General features: G+C 38.0%; 1 protein-coding gene across 7 annotated transcripts in view; it reads left to right on the top strand.

Moving 5' to 3' along the window:
- ESCO1 (establishment of sister chromatid cohesion N-acetyltransferase 1) overlaps positions 1-14,325 on the top strand; it is an 86,036-nt gene that overhangs the window by 1,555 nt on the left and 70,156 nt on the right. The window lies entirely within an intron of this gene.

The following is a 14,325-nucleotide window of genomic DNA, read 5'->3' as shown; positions in this document are numbered from 1 at the left end:
CGGGGAGCGCAACGGGGAGGAGGAAGGAGTTAAGTCTTTGTGCTTTGAGAAGTACTGCGAACCTTCAAGAGTTGAAATGGGATTCTTTGAGCGGAAAGTAATTGCAGCGCACAGTATTAACGAGCATTATCGCATGAAGTCTCAGTAAATAATTAACCTTAACAAAAGCCAATGAAAGAGTGATACTTGGTGGAATAGTAATATGGGGGGGTTGTTTTTCGCCGTTTAATTTTAAAAGGCTGAGTAACACGGATTTCAGTTTGGAACCTGCTTGCAGTGAACTCTGGTATATTCAGTGTCTCTTTTTATTGGGTCCTTGGTTTCTCCTTTTCAGTGGAATTATTTTTAATTTGAAGAACTTAAGAATTCTTATTATGGAATTAGATATGAGAGTAGGATGAAAAGTGCTTAAAAGGCATTTAATTTGGAAGCTGCAAATTCAGGCCTAGAGTATGTGAGGAAATGAGAAAACTCTTATCAGACACTTACTCCTTTTAAGCAGAATGCAGTTATGTATGCCCCTTAGAGTAGATAACGTGACTTTGGAAGTACCCTCTCTAGAACAAAACTTGCCTGGCTTATGAGCTTCTGTCCACCTTAATCATCCTGGCTCAGGAAAGTTTGCTCTCATTTCACAGTGGTTAGTATTACAATTCTGTAGTGAACAGTAATTTTTTTTTTAACATCAAACTCCTACAAGGTTTTGTGTGAGGCATTTAAATCAATAAATTATGCTCCAAAAAGGAAGGGAAAAGGGCCCTAATTAATGAATGATATTACTCCCCATTGCTGGATGACCTTTTATAGCGTGGTAATTTGTTACAGCACAGTCTGATTGTATTTATTGTAATAATGAAGGTAACTAGCATTGTACAGTAACTTTTTTTAGTAGTTAAATATTTTTCGAAACTTTTTGGAGCAGATTATGTTCCATGTGGAGTTCTATGATTAACCTTAATTGAAGGTGACTGGAAGTCTAGGTGGTAGTTTGAAATCAACTCCAGTAAAACTGTTAGGGTAGGTAATTCACTCAAGGACTATGTTACCCCTTCAGCAGCCCAGATTTTTCTGTGCATCTTTTGGCACAGGGAAAGTTCTTTGGCTCTATTTCTGCATAAGTTCTATATTACAGCTGTATCATACTACTGTAGTTACTTCTGACAGATGGATAATTCTGTTAACTCGACCATCCTTTTTTCTTTTTTGGAAGGGCTATATCTTATGCTTAATTGCATTATAGTACATCGGAAGGAAGCAAGATTTATATCTTTGCTTTCTTCTGCTTACTTTAAACATCCATGGCTGCATGTGTGAGATTCACAGAGATGAAAACTCAATGTAAATTAAAGTGGGGTATTAAGTATTACTCTAAAGAAGCAGTTCTCAGACTTTTTGGTTAGGATTCCTTTACACTCTTAAAAATGATGTAGGACTCAAAAAAGAAAATGATGTAGGACTCCAAGTAGCTTTTGGTTATATGGTTTATATCTTATTGGTAATCATTATATTCTAAGTTAACAAATATATTAATTCATTTAAAAATAGCTAAGGTGGGTGCCTGGGTGGCTCACTGGGTTAAGCCGCTGCCTTCGGCTCAGGTCATGATCCCAGGGTCCTGGGATCGAGCCCCGCATCGGGCTCTCTGCTCAGCAGGGAGCCTGCTTCCTCCCCTCTCTCTGCCTGCCTCTCTGCCTGCTTGTCATCTCTCTCTCTCTCTGTCAAATAAATAAATAAATAAATCTTAAAAAAAATAAAAATAAAAATAGCTAAGGAACTAATTACAGGTTACATAAATAACATTTTTTATGGGGAAAAAAACTTTTTTCCAAAACCAAAAAAAAAAAAAAATACTGAAAGAATGGCAACTGTTTTACATTTTTGTAAATCTCTTTAATATTTGGCCTAATAAGAAGACAGCTGGTTTTCCTGTTAGTTTTTGCATTCAATCATGTGTTGTTCTGGTTGAAGTGTATAAAGAAAATTCAGCTTTACACCAGTATGTTGAGAGGAGTACTTTAATGATCTGCCCAGATAATTGTGATATTCTTCTTTGATTCTACAACAAAACTTGAGTGGTAATTTCTTTTCTTTTTTTTTTTTTTTTTTTTTTTTTAAAGATTTTATTTATTTATTTGTCAGAGAGAGAGAGAGAGCAAGAGCGAGCACAGGCAGAGAGGCAGGCAGAGTCAGAGGGAGAAGCAGGCTCCCTGCGGAGCAAGGAGCCCGATGTGGGACTCGATCCCAGGACGCTGGGATCATGACCTGAGCCAAAGGCAGCTGCTTAACCAACTGAGCCACCCAGGCGTCCCTTGAGTGGTAATTTCTTAAAGGTTAGTTGCAATGTGGAATCTGAAATTGCCTCTATATTTTTTTTGTGCAGTGTTGTGTTAAACCATTGGTCTGTTTTGCGCTTTGATCTTTTTTTCAAGAATGATTTTGATCTAATGAACCCCCTGAAAGTATTTATGGAATCCTGATAGTCCCTATACTCCTTGAGAACTATTGCTTTAATGTAAATAATTAAGTAGTTTAGAATTAATGTGGTTATTGAAGCTGAAAGGGATAATGATAGTATGGAATTGAAGTTATCAAGTAGTTAAGTGATAATTTTTAGTATACTTAACAGGTGCGGCGCATGCGATGTGCCAGGAGGTCCATGTGATGTGCCAGGAGGTCTTCTAAGGATTCTTTTTTTTTTTTTTAAGATTTTATTTGTTTATTTGAGAGCGGGCACAAGCAGAGGGAGGGTCAGAGGGAGAGGGAGGGTCAGAAGGAGAGGGAGAAGCAGACCCCCCGCCCCCCCAAGCAGGGGAACCTGACAAAGGGGTTCTATCTGACCTGAGCCAAACACAGGCAGGGGGAGAGGGAGAAGCAGGCTTCCTGCTGAGCAGGGAGCCAGATGTGATGCGGGGCCCCATCTCAGGATCCTGGGATCAAGATCTGAGCCGGAGGCAGATGCTTAAAGACTGAGCCACCTGGGCGCCCCGTTTCATGTTTCTTAAGTAAGCTCCAGGTCCCAACATGGGGCTTGAAGTTAACCACCTGGAAATGAAGAGTTGCATGCTCTCTTCACTTAGCCAGCCAGGTGCTATCTATCTATTCATTTATTTTTTCACTTTTTAATATTTTTGTTTATTTATTTTTATTTATTTATTTAAGTAAGCTTTAGGTCCCAAAGCGGGGCTTGAAAATCATCATTTTGAGGTCAGGAGTCACAATATAGTTTCATTGTAGAGGATATATACTACTTAAATAACTTCCGTGAGGTTTTTGAGGATGGGGAGTATGCCTAGCCTTGGCATCAGTCACTGTGTATATTTAAAATACATTGCCTTAGGACACCTGTGTGTCTCAGTGGGTTAAGCCTCTGTCCTCAGTTCAGTTCATTATCTCACGGTCCTGGAATCAAGGCCCACATTGGGCTCTCTGCTTGGCAGGCAGCCTGCTACCCCCTCTCTCTGCCTCTCTGCCTACTTTGATCACTGTTTGTGGCAAATAAATAAAATCTTTAAAAAAAAATTTTTTTTTTAAATTTTAAAAAATACATTGTCTTAGAATACTTCAGAAAATTCAGTTACTGAATAAAACAAATGCTAGGAAATATTTATTTTTAAAAGATTTTATTTGACAGAGATATCACAAGTAGGCAGAGAAGCAAGCAGAGAGAGAGGGTGAAGCAGGCTCCCCACTGAGCAGAGAGTCCAATGCAGGGCTCCATCCCAGGACCCTGAGAATCATGACCTGAGCTGAAGTCAGAGGCTTAACCAACTCAGCCACCCAGGCGCCCCCAGGAAATTTTAAGATAATCTTGTCAACATGAAAATTTGGAATTTATTATTTATTTACTTTAAAGATTTATTTATTTGTCAGAGAGAGGGAGAGTGTGCATGCATGCACAAGCAGAGGGAACAGCAGGCATTTTTTTTTTTTTTTAAGATTTTATTTATTCATTTGAGAGAGAGCAAGTGCAAGCAGGGGAAGAAGCAGGGAGAAAGGGAGAAGCAGACTCCCTGCTAAGCAGGGAATCAGAGGCGGCACTCTGTTCCAAGATCTTGGGATCATGACCTGAGCTGAAGACAGACATTTAACCATCTGAGCCATCCAGGCGCCCAAAATCTTTGTTTCACATTCGTTTTTTGGTAACTGCTTTATGGCGCTATAACCTACCTTAAAAGAGTTCAGGAGTTTTTAGTATATTAATAGAATTATGCAACCATTGTCAATGTCTAACTTCAAAGATTTATTTATTTATTTGAGAGAGAGAGGGCATGAGAATGAGCATGAACAGAACTGGGAGGTGGGGAGAGGGAGAAGTAGACTCCCTGCTGAGCAGGGAGCCTGGGCAGATGCTTAACTGGCTGAGCCACCCAGGTGCCTCTTCATTGTCTAATTTTAGAATAAAATTAGAAGAAGCCCCATGCGTATACTAGTATATTACTCTCCATTTCATTTTCTTCCTAGCCCCTTACTACCACCAGTTTATCTGTTATTATAGATTTGTCTTTTCTGGACATTTTATATTAATTGGATCATATAATGTGTGGCCTTTTGTGACTAGCTTCTTTTACTTAGCATAATGTTTTTAAGGTTAATCCATGTAGCTTGTATGAATACTTCATTTTTGTCTATGGCTAAGTAACAGTTGATTACATGTGTATACCACGTTTTCTTTATCCATTTATCAGTTGATGGACGTTTAGATTGTGTCCACTTTTTGACTATTACGAATAATGCTGCTGTGAACATTTGTGTACAAGTTACTGTGTAGATGTATTCAGATTCACTTTTGAGCTTCCCCAATATATTTTACATAGATATAATAGTACATAGATATTTAAGATTTTATTTATTCATTTAACAGAGAAAGGGAACACAAGCAGGGGGAGTGGGAGAGGGAGAAGAAGACCCCTAGCAGAGCAGGGAGCCCGACGTTGGGCTTATCCCAGGGTCCTATGATCATGACCCGAGCTGAAGGCAGACACTTAACGACTGAGCCACCAGGTGCCCCTGTTTTTTATTTCATAGCTGATCAGTATGTTTATTTTTGATGTGAAAGATGCAAGTGTTGTATAAACATCAAGTAAAATGTAAAAGCATTTATTCTTTATGTACTCTTTCATTTCCATCTTTACCATTGTTGATGTTTTAACGTATATGCTTTTAGTGTATTTTCTCTGTGTTAGCATAGTTGTATATGACTCATTTGTCTCTTTCTTGGAAAATTACATTTATGCAGTTTATATACTTTTTATTTCTAATGATTATCAAAATGCTTTTTTTGTTTTTAAAAAATTTTATTTGAGAGAGAGCATGAGCAGGGTGAGGGAGAGGAGCAAAAGGAGAGGGAGAAGACTTCACGTTGAGCTGGGATTCTGACTTGGGCTCAATCTCAGCACCCGAGATGATCACGACCTGCGCTGTAGGCAGACACTGAACCGACTGAGTCTACCAGATTATCAGAATTCTGTGTTGGTATTTTATTTCTCCTTTTTTGAGCATTTGGGCCGTTCTGGGTATTTTTGTAATATAAATGTTGCTTTTTCATCATTGCTGTCTGTTACATGGATTGCCCCTTTTTTTCTGCCTTGGCTTTGTTTTCCTCATGTGGGTGGATGGTGGTGTAATAAATTGTGGAGGATGAACATAGTAGAATGACTGTTGAGTTTAAGGTGCCTTTAAGAAATCAGGACAGAAATGTCCAGTAGGCTGTTGGGTATCTGAGTAGCACTGGGGATGGAGATTTTGTTGAGGATATGAATTTGTATCTTAACAGCTTACAGGTAGTAATTAGAAGTATGTGTATAGAAGAAGTTATCTAGTAAGTGCCTTTTTTATAATGAGAGGACAAGACCTTGGGGAATGCTAATTTATAAGAGGTTAGTAGAGGAAGAGAATTTTAAAAATTAAAGTTGTCCATGTCTGGCTTTTTTTTTTCTTTTTGGTAAGCTCTGTGCCCAGCATAAGGCTTGAACTCATGACCCGAGATCAAGAGCTGCATGCTCTACTGATTGAGCCAGCCAGCAGCCAGGCTCCCCCCCCCCCCTTTTAAAAGATTTTATTTATTTATTTGACAGAGAGAGATCACAAGTTGGCAGAGAGGCAGGTAGAGGGGGAAGCAGGCTCCCTGCTAAGCAGAGAGCCCGATGCGGGGCTGGATCCCAGTACCCTGAGATCATGACCTGAGCTGAAGGCTGAGGCTAAACCCACTGAGCCACCCAGGCACCCTGGCTCCCCCTTTTTAAAGTAAACTCTAATCCCAACATGGGGCTCAGACTTAAGAACCCAAGAGCAAGTCACATGCCCTACCAACTGAGCCAGCCAGGTGTGGCCAGGTCTAGCTTTTTTGAATTTTAACTAATGTTGAATTTTACCAAATCACTGTTACCAGTCTATTGAGAATATTACATCAGTTTTACCATTTATTTTTTTATTTTTTTTAAATAGTTTTTTTTTTTTTTTTTTTTTTAAAGATTTTATTTATTTATCAGAGAGAGAGAGGGGGAGAGAGTGAGCACAGGCAGACAGAATGGCAGGCAGAGGCAGAGGGAGAAGCAGGCTCCCTGCCGGGCAAGGAGCCCGATGTGGGACTCGATCCCAGGACGCTGGGATCATGACCTGAGCCGAAGGCAGCTGCTTAACCAACTGAGCCACCCAGGCGTCCCACCATTTATTTTTCTATCAGGATGACTAATTCTGAAGATAATTTTTATGGTGGTATTTCTGTTTTTTCTTTTTAGGATAAGTATTACTTGATGATAGTGCATGTCTTGTTGCTAAAATTGTTGATTGGGGCTAATAGTCCATTTTTGGTTGTTGTTGTTGCTGTTATTACTAAATTTTTGATCCCCAACCATATATGCCTCTTAAAATGAGTTGATGAACATGTTATCTGCATGTTTTGGAACCATTTGTGTAATAGAGAGATTAAAGTTTTGAATGTTTGGAAAAATTTGTTAGGGAGAGTACCTTGTGGTGTTGTGTGTGTTTTCTGTGGCATTCACTGTTAATGGTCCATTTTTGCTTTAGTTGTGACATTTTACATGTTTTTGGTTAGCAGTAATTACTTTTTTTTAAAAAAAGATTTTATTTGTTTATTTGACAGGCAGAGATCACAAGTAGAGGCAGGCAGAGAGGCAGGCAGAGAGAGAGGAGGAAGCAGGCTCCCCTCTGAGTAGAGAGCCAGATGCGGGGCTGGATCCCAGGACACTGGGATCATGACCTGAGCCGAAGGCAGAGGCTTTAACCCACTGAGCCACACAGGCGCCCCAAGCAGTAATTACTTTAAACTTTGTTTTTTAATCTCAAGTATTTTGGGGGTGTTTTAGAATGTGAGAAATACTTGGATTACCTTATATTGTGGGTGGATGAATTGGCAGGATACACAGAGAAATAAGAAAGAGAAGACTCCATTTACAGAGCAAGATTTTGTGGAAGAAAAAGAACAGGAATCCCCAAACACTAGGCCTTACAGAAAGTTTTAACATTGTGCAGGACTCCAGAGGTTGCTGGGAATAGTGCAGCTCCAGCCTTTGGCTCACCTAGCAGACACTAGTGCTAGAGAAATTAAAACAAGTAAGCCAAATGATGAAATAGGGGTGATTTTTCCTCTCAGGGGTCATTTTTTATTCTCTGAAGAATATTTGATTTTTAGAATTGAGGGTGAAATTGAAAGGTGTACTGGGTTGGATTCTACATTAAATCTGTTGGTGGAGTTAACTGCACTTTGAGATGGCTAAAAAGTTTCCAGTAATGTTGGAAATACCAAGAAAAGATTTGGTAAAATAGTCCTAAGGTTGTTTTATTTTCTGAAGTATTTTTCTGGTGATGGGGTTACATTGATGTGATAGAGTATTTTTATTTGACTGGTTGATGCCCTCTATTAATAGAATTTTTAAAATTCAGTCATCTATGTATTTCTTTTTATCAGTTTTACTTGGTGGTGGTAGACCATTTGACTACTCATGTTCTTTTAAAAATGCCAGTTTGCCTTTAATTTAGGCTTTTCATATTCTTGTATATGAAATGTGTGTGGTGCACATGCATATGTGTGTGCACTACTTTTGGTATCAAAACAAATTTTTGTATTATTTTTGTCTTTTTACTGTATTCTAAAACAACAAAAAAAATATATCACTTCTTTGAAAGCAGAGCTGTTCCCTTTGTCTGGAACACTCTTTAGCCTCAGGTGGGAATATGCTTAATGCATCCAAGAAATAATAGCAAGGGAACAAACCTAACTGGAGCAGAGGGAGTAGGGACAGAACTAGGAAGTAATAGTTAACATTGAGCCTTTGCTTTTACTTTGATTGAGATGAGAAGTCACTGAAGGATTTTGAGCAGAGAAATAACAGAGCCTGATTTAAGTTCTGAAAGATTGCGATGGCTGTTGTGTGGAGAAGCTGAAGTGAGGAGAAGGTAGGGAGGAAGGAACAAGGCTGAAGGCAGAGTTAGGAATTTAAAGCTGTTGGCAAAAATCCAGGTGAAGGGTAATGGTGACTTGGACCTGGGTGGTAAGGGTGGAGATTCTAGGTGGTCAGATCTTGGATGTGTTTTGAAGGTAGACAGGATTTGTTGATGATGAGTTGATTTGTGTAAGTTGAAGAATTGGGGATGATTCCAAAGTTTTATTCCAGATACTTAAGTATGAATTTAACATTTACTGAGATGAAGAAAATCTTTTGAAAGGTTTAGGAGGCAAGATTAGGAGTTCAGATTTTAAAGTTTCAGGTGTTTAGTAGCCCAATAAAAATTTCTCTCTGGGTAGTATACTTACTTAATTTTTTTTTACGTGAATTATATTCTCTTGCATTTCTAGACTTAAAAAAATCTGTTCTGATTTCTTTGATTTATTGAGTCAGTTGGGGTAAATAATTTTCAGAACTTTAATTTTGGTGATATTTTAAAATAGATTAAATTTTAAAAATGGTTAAAACCTTTATATGACAATAAAGCCAGAATATATAGACAGGTCTATTAAATGCCAGGATACATTGACACTGCAATGAAATTGGAGAATTTCAAAATTTTCAAAGTAAATCTTCCGTGTTTTTAAAGCCATACTGCACTGAAAGCCTTTTGGTGACAAATATCATTCCACTCCCAGCCTTCCCCCATCTCCTAGTACCCTTCTCCAGAAGCTACCACTTTTATTCTTCTAGCTGTTACTCTTAGTATCTAGCTCTATATTTTTGATAGTATGCCCTAACTGCTGTATTTTGATTTTTCAGTTCCCAATGTTACTGACTTTCTGCCTCCATAGATAAAAATTTAGCTCTCTTATTTTCTTCCCCTTATCCCCTTAAGAGAGTTCTATTTTGGTTACTGGTTAAGCCACTAGTGAGTGTTGTTATAACTATGTAATACTGGTCATTGCTGAGCTAAGTATTCTCCTTTAACTGTATACCCCTCCCATTTTTATCCCCTGGAGTTAATAATTGCCTTGCTTTTCTTTCTTTTTTTCTTATTTATTTATTTATTTATTTTTATTTTGGAGATTTTATTTATTTATTTGAGAGAGAGCGAACACCAGTAGGGGGGAGGGGCAGAGGCAGAGGGAGAAGCAGAAGCGGACTCTGCACTGACCAGGGAGCCAGATGAGGGGCTGATGCCAGTCTCCATCCTGGGACTCTGGGGTCATGACCTGAACCAAAGGCAGATGCTCAACCAACTGAGCCAACGAGGCATCCCAGCCTTTGGTTTTTTTTTACATAGTTTTTTTTAAGGCACCAGGGTAATTTTTCTCCCAAATGTCATGTGCCTGGTAGTAATATTTTTTATGCTCTAAATGAAGCCCAGTTGCTTTTCTGTGTGTATCCCCGCTAGCCTCAAGGTTTGTTTTGGGATTCTTGAACCATTAATTTCTTTCTTTCTTTCTTTTTAAGATTTTATTTATTTATTTGACAGAGATCACAAGTAGGCAAAGAGGCAGGCAGAGAGAGAGAGAGAGAGAGGAGGAAGCAGGCTCCCCACTGAGCACAGGTCGCGATCCCAAGACCATGACCCTAGAGGAAGGCAGAGGCTTTAACCCACTGAGCCACCCAGGTGCCCCAACCATTACATTTCATTACAGATTGGTTGCTCTTTTGGCCTGTTCTCCAAAGCGTTTGTACAATTAATACTGCGACCAGCAGCACTTTAATCCACATTCTTACCAACATTTTGTTTTCTCTAACTTTAAAATTTTTGCCGTTGTGATGGTTGTCTATTGCTCTATTGGATTTCTTTCTCCTCCTCTTTGTGATGAACTTGTTCAAATTTCTTGTCTTTTGTTTTTCCTTTAGTTGGCCATTTCATTGATTTGTACGATTTTAAGAAATATAATCTTTGCAGACTAATCTTTTTAAGTTCTTTTTCACCTTTCACATTTTGTGTCTATAATCAAGCTATTTGGCATTGACTTTAGTGTATTATGTGAAGTAGGGATTAATTTTTACTTCTTTCCCCACTATTTGTTCCTGTGCTGTTCCTTTTAAAAATCTGTTTTCCCAGCTTTGTATTATTTATCATAAACCAGTTGACCACACATACATGAGTCTGATTGTGGGCATTCTGCTTTGTGTCATTTGACTGTTCCATTGTTCTATTGGTCTGTCCTTCAATCAGTATAACACATCACTATGGCTTTATTGATTCTATTAATTGTTGATGTCTGGTATGGCAAGTTCACCTATCTTGTGGGTTTTTTTTTAAAGTATGATTTCTTATACTATATAGAATAGATTTTCTTAATTTCCAAATAGCATTTTCTATTTAGAGTTTTGGGATTATTCATTTCTAGCAAACTACATTGTGATCAGAAAACATACTGTATGGTATCATTTCTTGGATGTTTGTGGAGACTTGCTTTAGGTCCTGTATTTGGGGTCATTTTTGTAAGTGTTCAATATATGCCTTAAAAGAATGTGTTTTGCAGTTGTTGGGAAAATACTGTGTGTGTATGCATTAAGTGAAGTTTAAAATTGTCTTGTTTAGATATTCTGTGTAATTAATGGGGTTGTTTTGGTTTTTTGTCTGCTTTTTATCAGTTACTGAGAAGAGTGTGTCCAAATGTCTCAGGATTTTGGATTTCTCCATGTTTCCTTGTATTTTTCAATTAGGGGATTACATATGTCAACTTCAAAATTGTATATTTTATTTATATTTATTTATTTTAAAAAATTTATTTGAGAGAGTGAATGAGAGAACAAGTTGGGGGGGGGTAGCCAGGAGGAGAAGCAGACCCGCTGCTGGGCAGGGAGCCTAATGCAGGGCTCTATCCCAGAACCCTGGAATCATGATGCTTAACCGACTGAGCCACCCAGGCATCCCAAGAATTATGTATTTTTAGTTTATATTCTTAGATGTGTGCAGTTTGAAATTGTTATAGTTTCCTGTTAAATTGAACCCTTTATTATTATGTTTCTTTTTAATATTGCCTTTCTTAAAGTTGCTTTGGTATTAATGTAGATACATAAACTTTCCTTTGGTTAGTATTTGTATTCTCTATTTGTCCTTTATGCCCTTCTTCATTTTTATGCTCTAAGTATGTCTCATAATCACGGTTTATCTGGAGGATTTGATCCGTGTACATGTAATGTGAGTTCTGATGTATTTTGGGTTAAATCTCTGTTTTTATTTCATGCTGTTACATGTTTTTCTCTTCTTTTTTTTTTTAAGATTTTATTTATTTATTTGACAGACAGATCACAAGTAGGCAGAGAGGCAGGCAGAGAGAGAGAGAGAGAGAGAGAGAGAGAGAATATGGAGGAAGCAGGCTCCCTACCGAGCAGAGAGCCCGATGTGAGGCTTGATCCCAGAACCCAGGTCATGGGATCATGACCTGAGCCGAAGGCTGAGGCTTTAACCCACTGAGCCACCCATGCGCCCTGTTTTTCTCTTTTTGTCATTAAAATTTTATTGGTTTTGGGGGGTAATGTCAATTCTGTCATATTTTTCACCTGCAACTTAGCTCCCACCTTTGCCTTTCATATATGGTAGAGGAGGAGGGGGAAAAGAAACAACATAAGGGGCTATCTATCGGCCTCTCTTCTGCAAGTGGTCGTGAAGCCTAAATTAATAATAATAGTTACCAGTTGAGTCACTGTGTTGTACATCTGAAAGTAATATAACATCATCTGTTAACTATACTTTAATAGCAAACATTAAAAAAATGAATAAAAAATAATAGTGGCTACTTTTGTCATTTACCTATTTCATTTTGGTTTATGCCAACACTGGACTGGATGAGTTGTTATCAGTTTAGTTGGGGATATTCATTCTGTGGAATCTGAGATCTTTGTGGTCCTAACTTTGTTGGCCTTTGACCAAGGTATTAGATAAGAGGGTTGCAAGAGGTTACCCAGTGATTGTCCTGGGTTCCAGAAGTAGCGCTCCTTGCTCTCCATGTACAATCACGCATGATTGCTTTCTTTGCCTTTTGGTATATTGGTATGAGGATCCCCAAGTGAAGAGGGCTCAGTCTCAGCATCCAATTTTCAGAACCATGACGGTGTTTGCAGACTTGTCTACAAGTATGAAGTAGGTTATAGCTGAACCGAGTGAGTAGAGTAGATTCAATCTTGGAATCCCACCTCCTTAACCATTTGGACTTGTTCAGTATACCTGGGAAGGTGGGTATTTCTGCCTCATTGACTAGGCTACTGTTGAGTGTAAGATTCACTTAATCAATCTGACACTATTCAGTGCAGCTTCCATGTACTTAAGAGCAGGAGTTGATAAACTACTTTGGCACTTAGGCCAACTTTGGCTCCACCCCCACCCCCCAAAATAGTTTAACATATTTTTAAGGGTTGTTAAAAAAAAAAAAAATCTCACTTTGGACTAGCCACATCTCAGGTATTTAGTAGCTGCACATTGCTAATTGATGATCATATTGGACAGTCTTCTCTAGATTGCTCTTTCTCAAATTGTTCTCTGCAGAATAGCTTTAGAGACCACTGTCCTAGTGGGCAGATCCTGGCTAAGGTACGTGAACTTGGTGGGGAATGAATAGCTACAGCAACTTCTTGTTCTCTGTTCTGTTTGTCCCCATATCCCTTTCTTCAGAACATGATTTTAGATTTTTTATTTTTTTATTTTTTTTTTTTTAAAGATTTTATTTATTTATTTGACAGAGAGAAATTACAAGTACACTGAGAGGCAGGCAGAGAGAGAGAGAAGGAAGCAGGCTCCCTGCTGAGCAGAGAGCCCGATGTGGGACTCGATCCCAGGACCCTGAGATCATGACCTGAGCCGAAGGCAGCGGCTTAACCCACTGAGCCACCCAGGCGCCCCCATGATTTTAGATTTTTAAGATAAATTTCCAAGGCTAAGATACTTAGAAAATTACTGCCCATGAGTGAACTTAGTGTTGAACTTTCCTTATAGATTTTGAGGCAACTATTCTTGAGGCATTTTGCAGTTTTTCAGGGTTCTGATGAGAGTAGGTAATGGACTCTCCAACTCTAAGATACTATGGCTCTTTTTGTGGTCAAATCCATCATGTGTAAATTAACAAATAGTTACTATTTGATAACTGGGGTACATAAACATACTTGTTATATAAACGAATAAATCCTGTATTTAGAGGTATAATAAGCATTTGTGCATTTAAATTGGGAGCATAAAAAGGAGGCCCTGTTCCTCACTGGAGGAGATGACATTTTTGTTTGAATACATAATATTTACATATATGGTATGATTTGTTTTATTTTTTTGTTTAAAATTTTTTTTATGGGTGGTGCCCGGCTGGCTCAGTTGGTAGAGAATGCAGCCCTGTTCTCAAGGTTGTGAGGGCAAATGCCATATGGGGTGTAGAACTTAGTTTAAAGGAAAAAAAAAAAGTAGGACTTAAAAAAAAAACCGAATTATTTTTTATGTGCTTTTATTATTTTTTATATTTTAAAATGTTTATTTATGAATTATTTTTTAAATGCTTCCATTTGTTAGGTATTGCTTTTGCTATTTTGTGAAGAGAAAAACTTAATTACTAGTAACTTTTATTTAAAAGCCAGTCAAAACCATATATTTAGTGTTCGTAATTTCTAAGAAAAAGATATCATCCCTGCAAACATTATGAAAAAATATGTATTTTTACAAAATGGCTTTTTTGAAGTATATTTTACATTTAATAGAATGCACAGATTAAGATTGTAAAGTTTGATAAGTTTGGGCATAGAAACACCTGTGAAGCTACCTCTCCAATCAAGATAAAGGACATTTCCATCATCCCTAAAACATACCTTGGAACCTATTCAAGTATGTTCTTGACTCCACTTTGGGTAATCACTGTTGTGTTTTCTGTCATTATAGGTGTGTTTTGCCTGTTCTAGAATTTCATGTCAGTGA

This window comes from Mustela nigripes, chromosome 8, assembly GCF_022355385.1.
Source record: "Mustela nigripes isolate SB6536 chromosome 8, MUSNIG.SB6536, whole genome shotgun sequence".
NCBI lineage: Eukaryota > Metazoa > Chordata > Mammalia > Carnivora > Mustelidae > Mustela > Mustela nigripes.
This window is presented reverse-complemented; position numbering and strand designations above follow the sequence as displayed.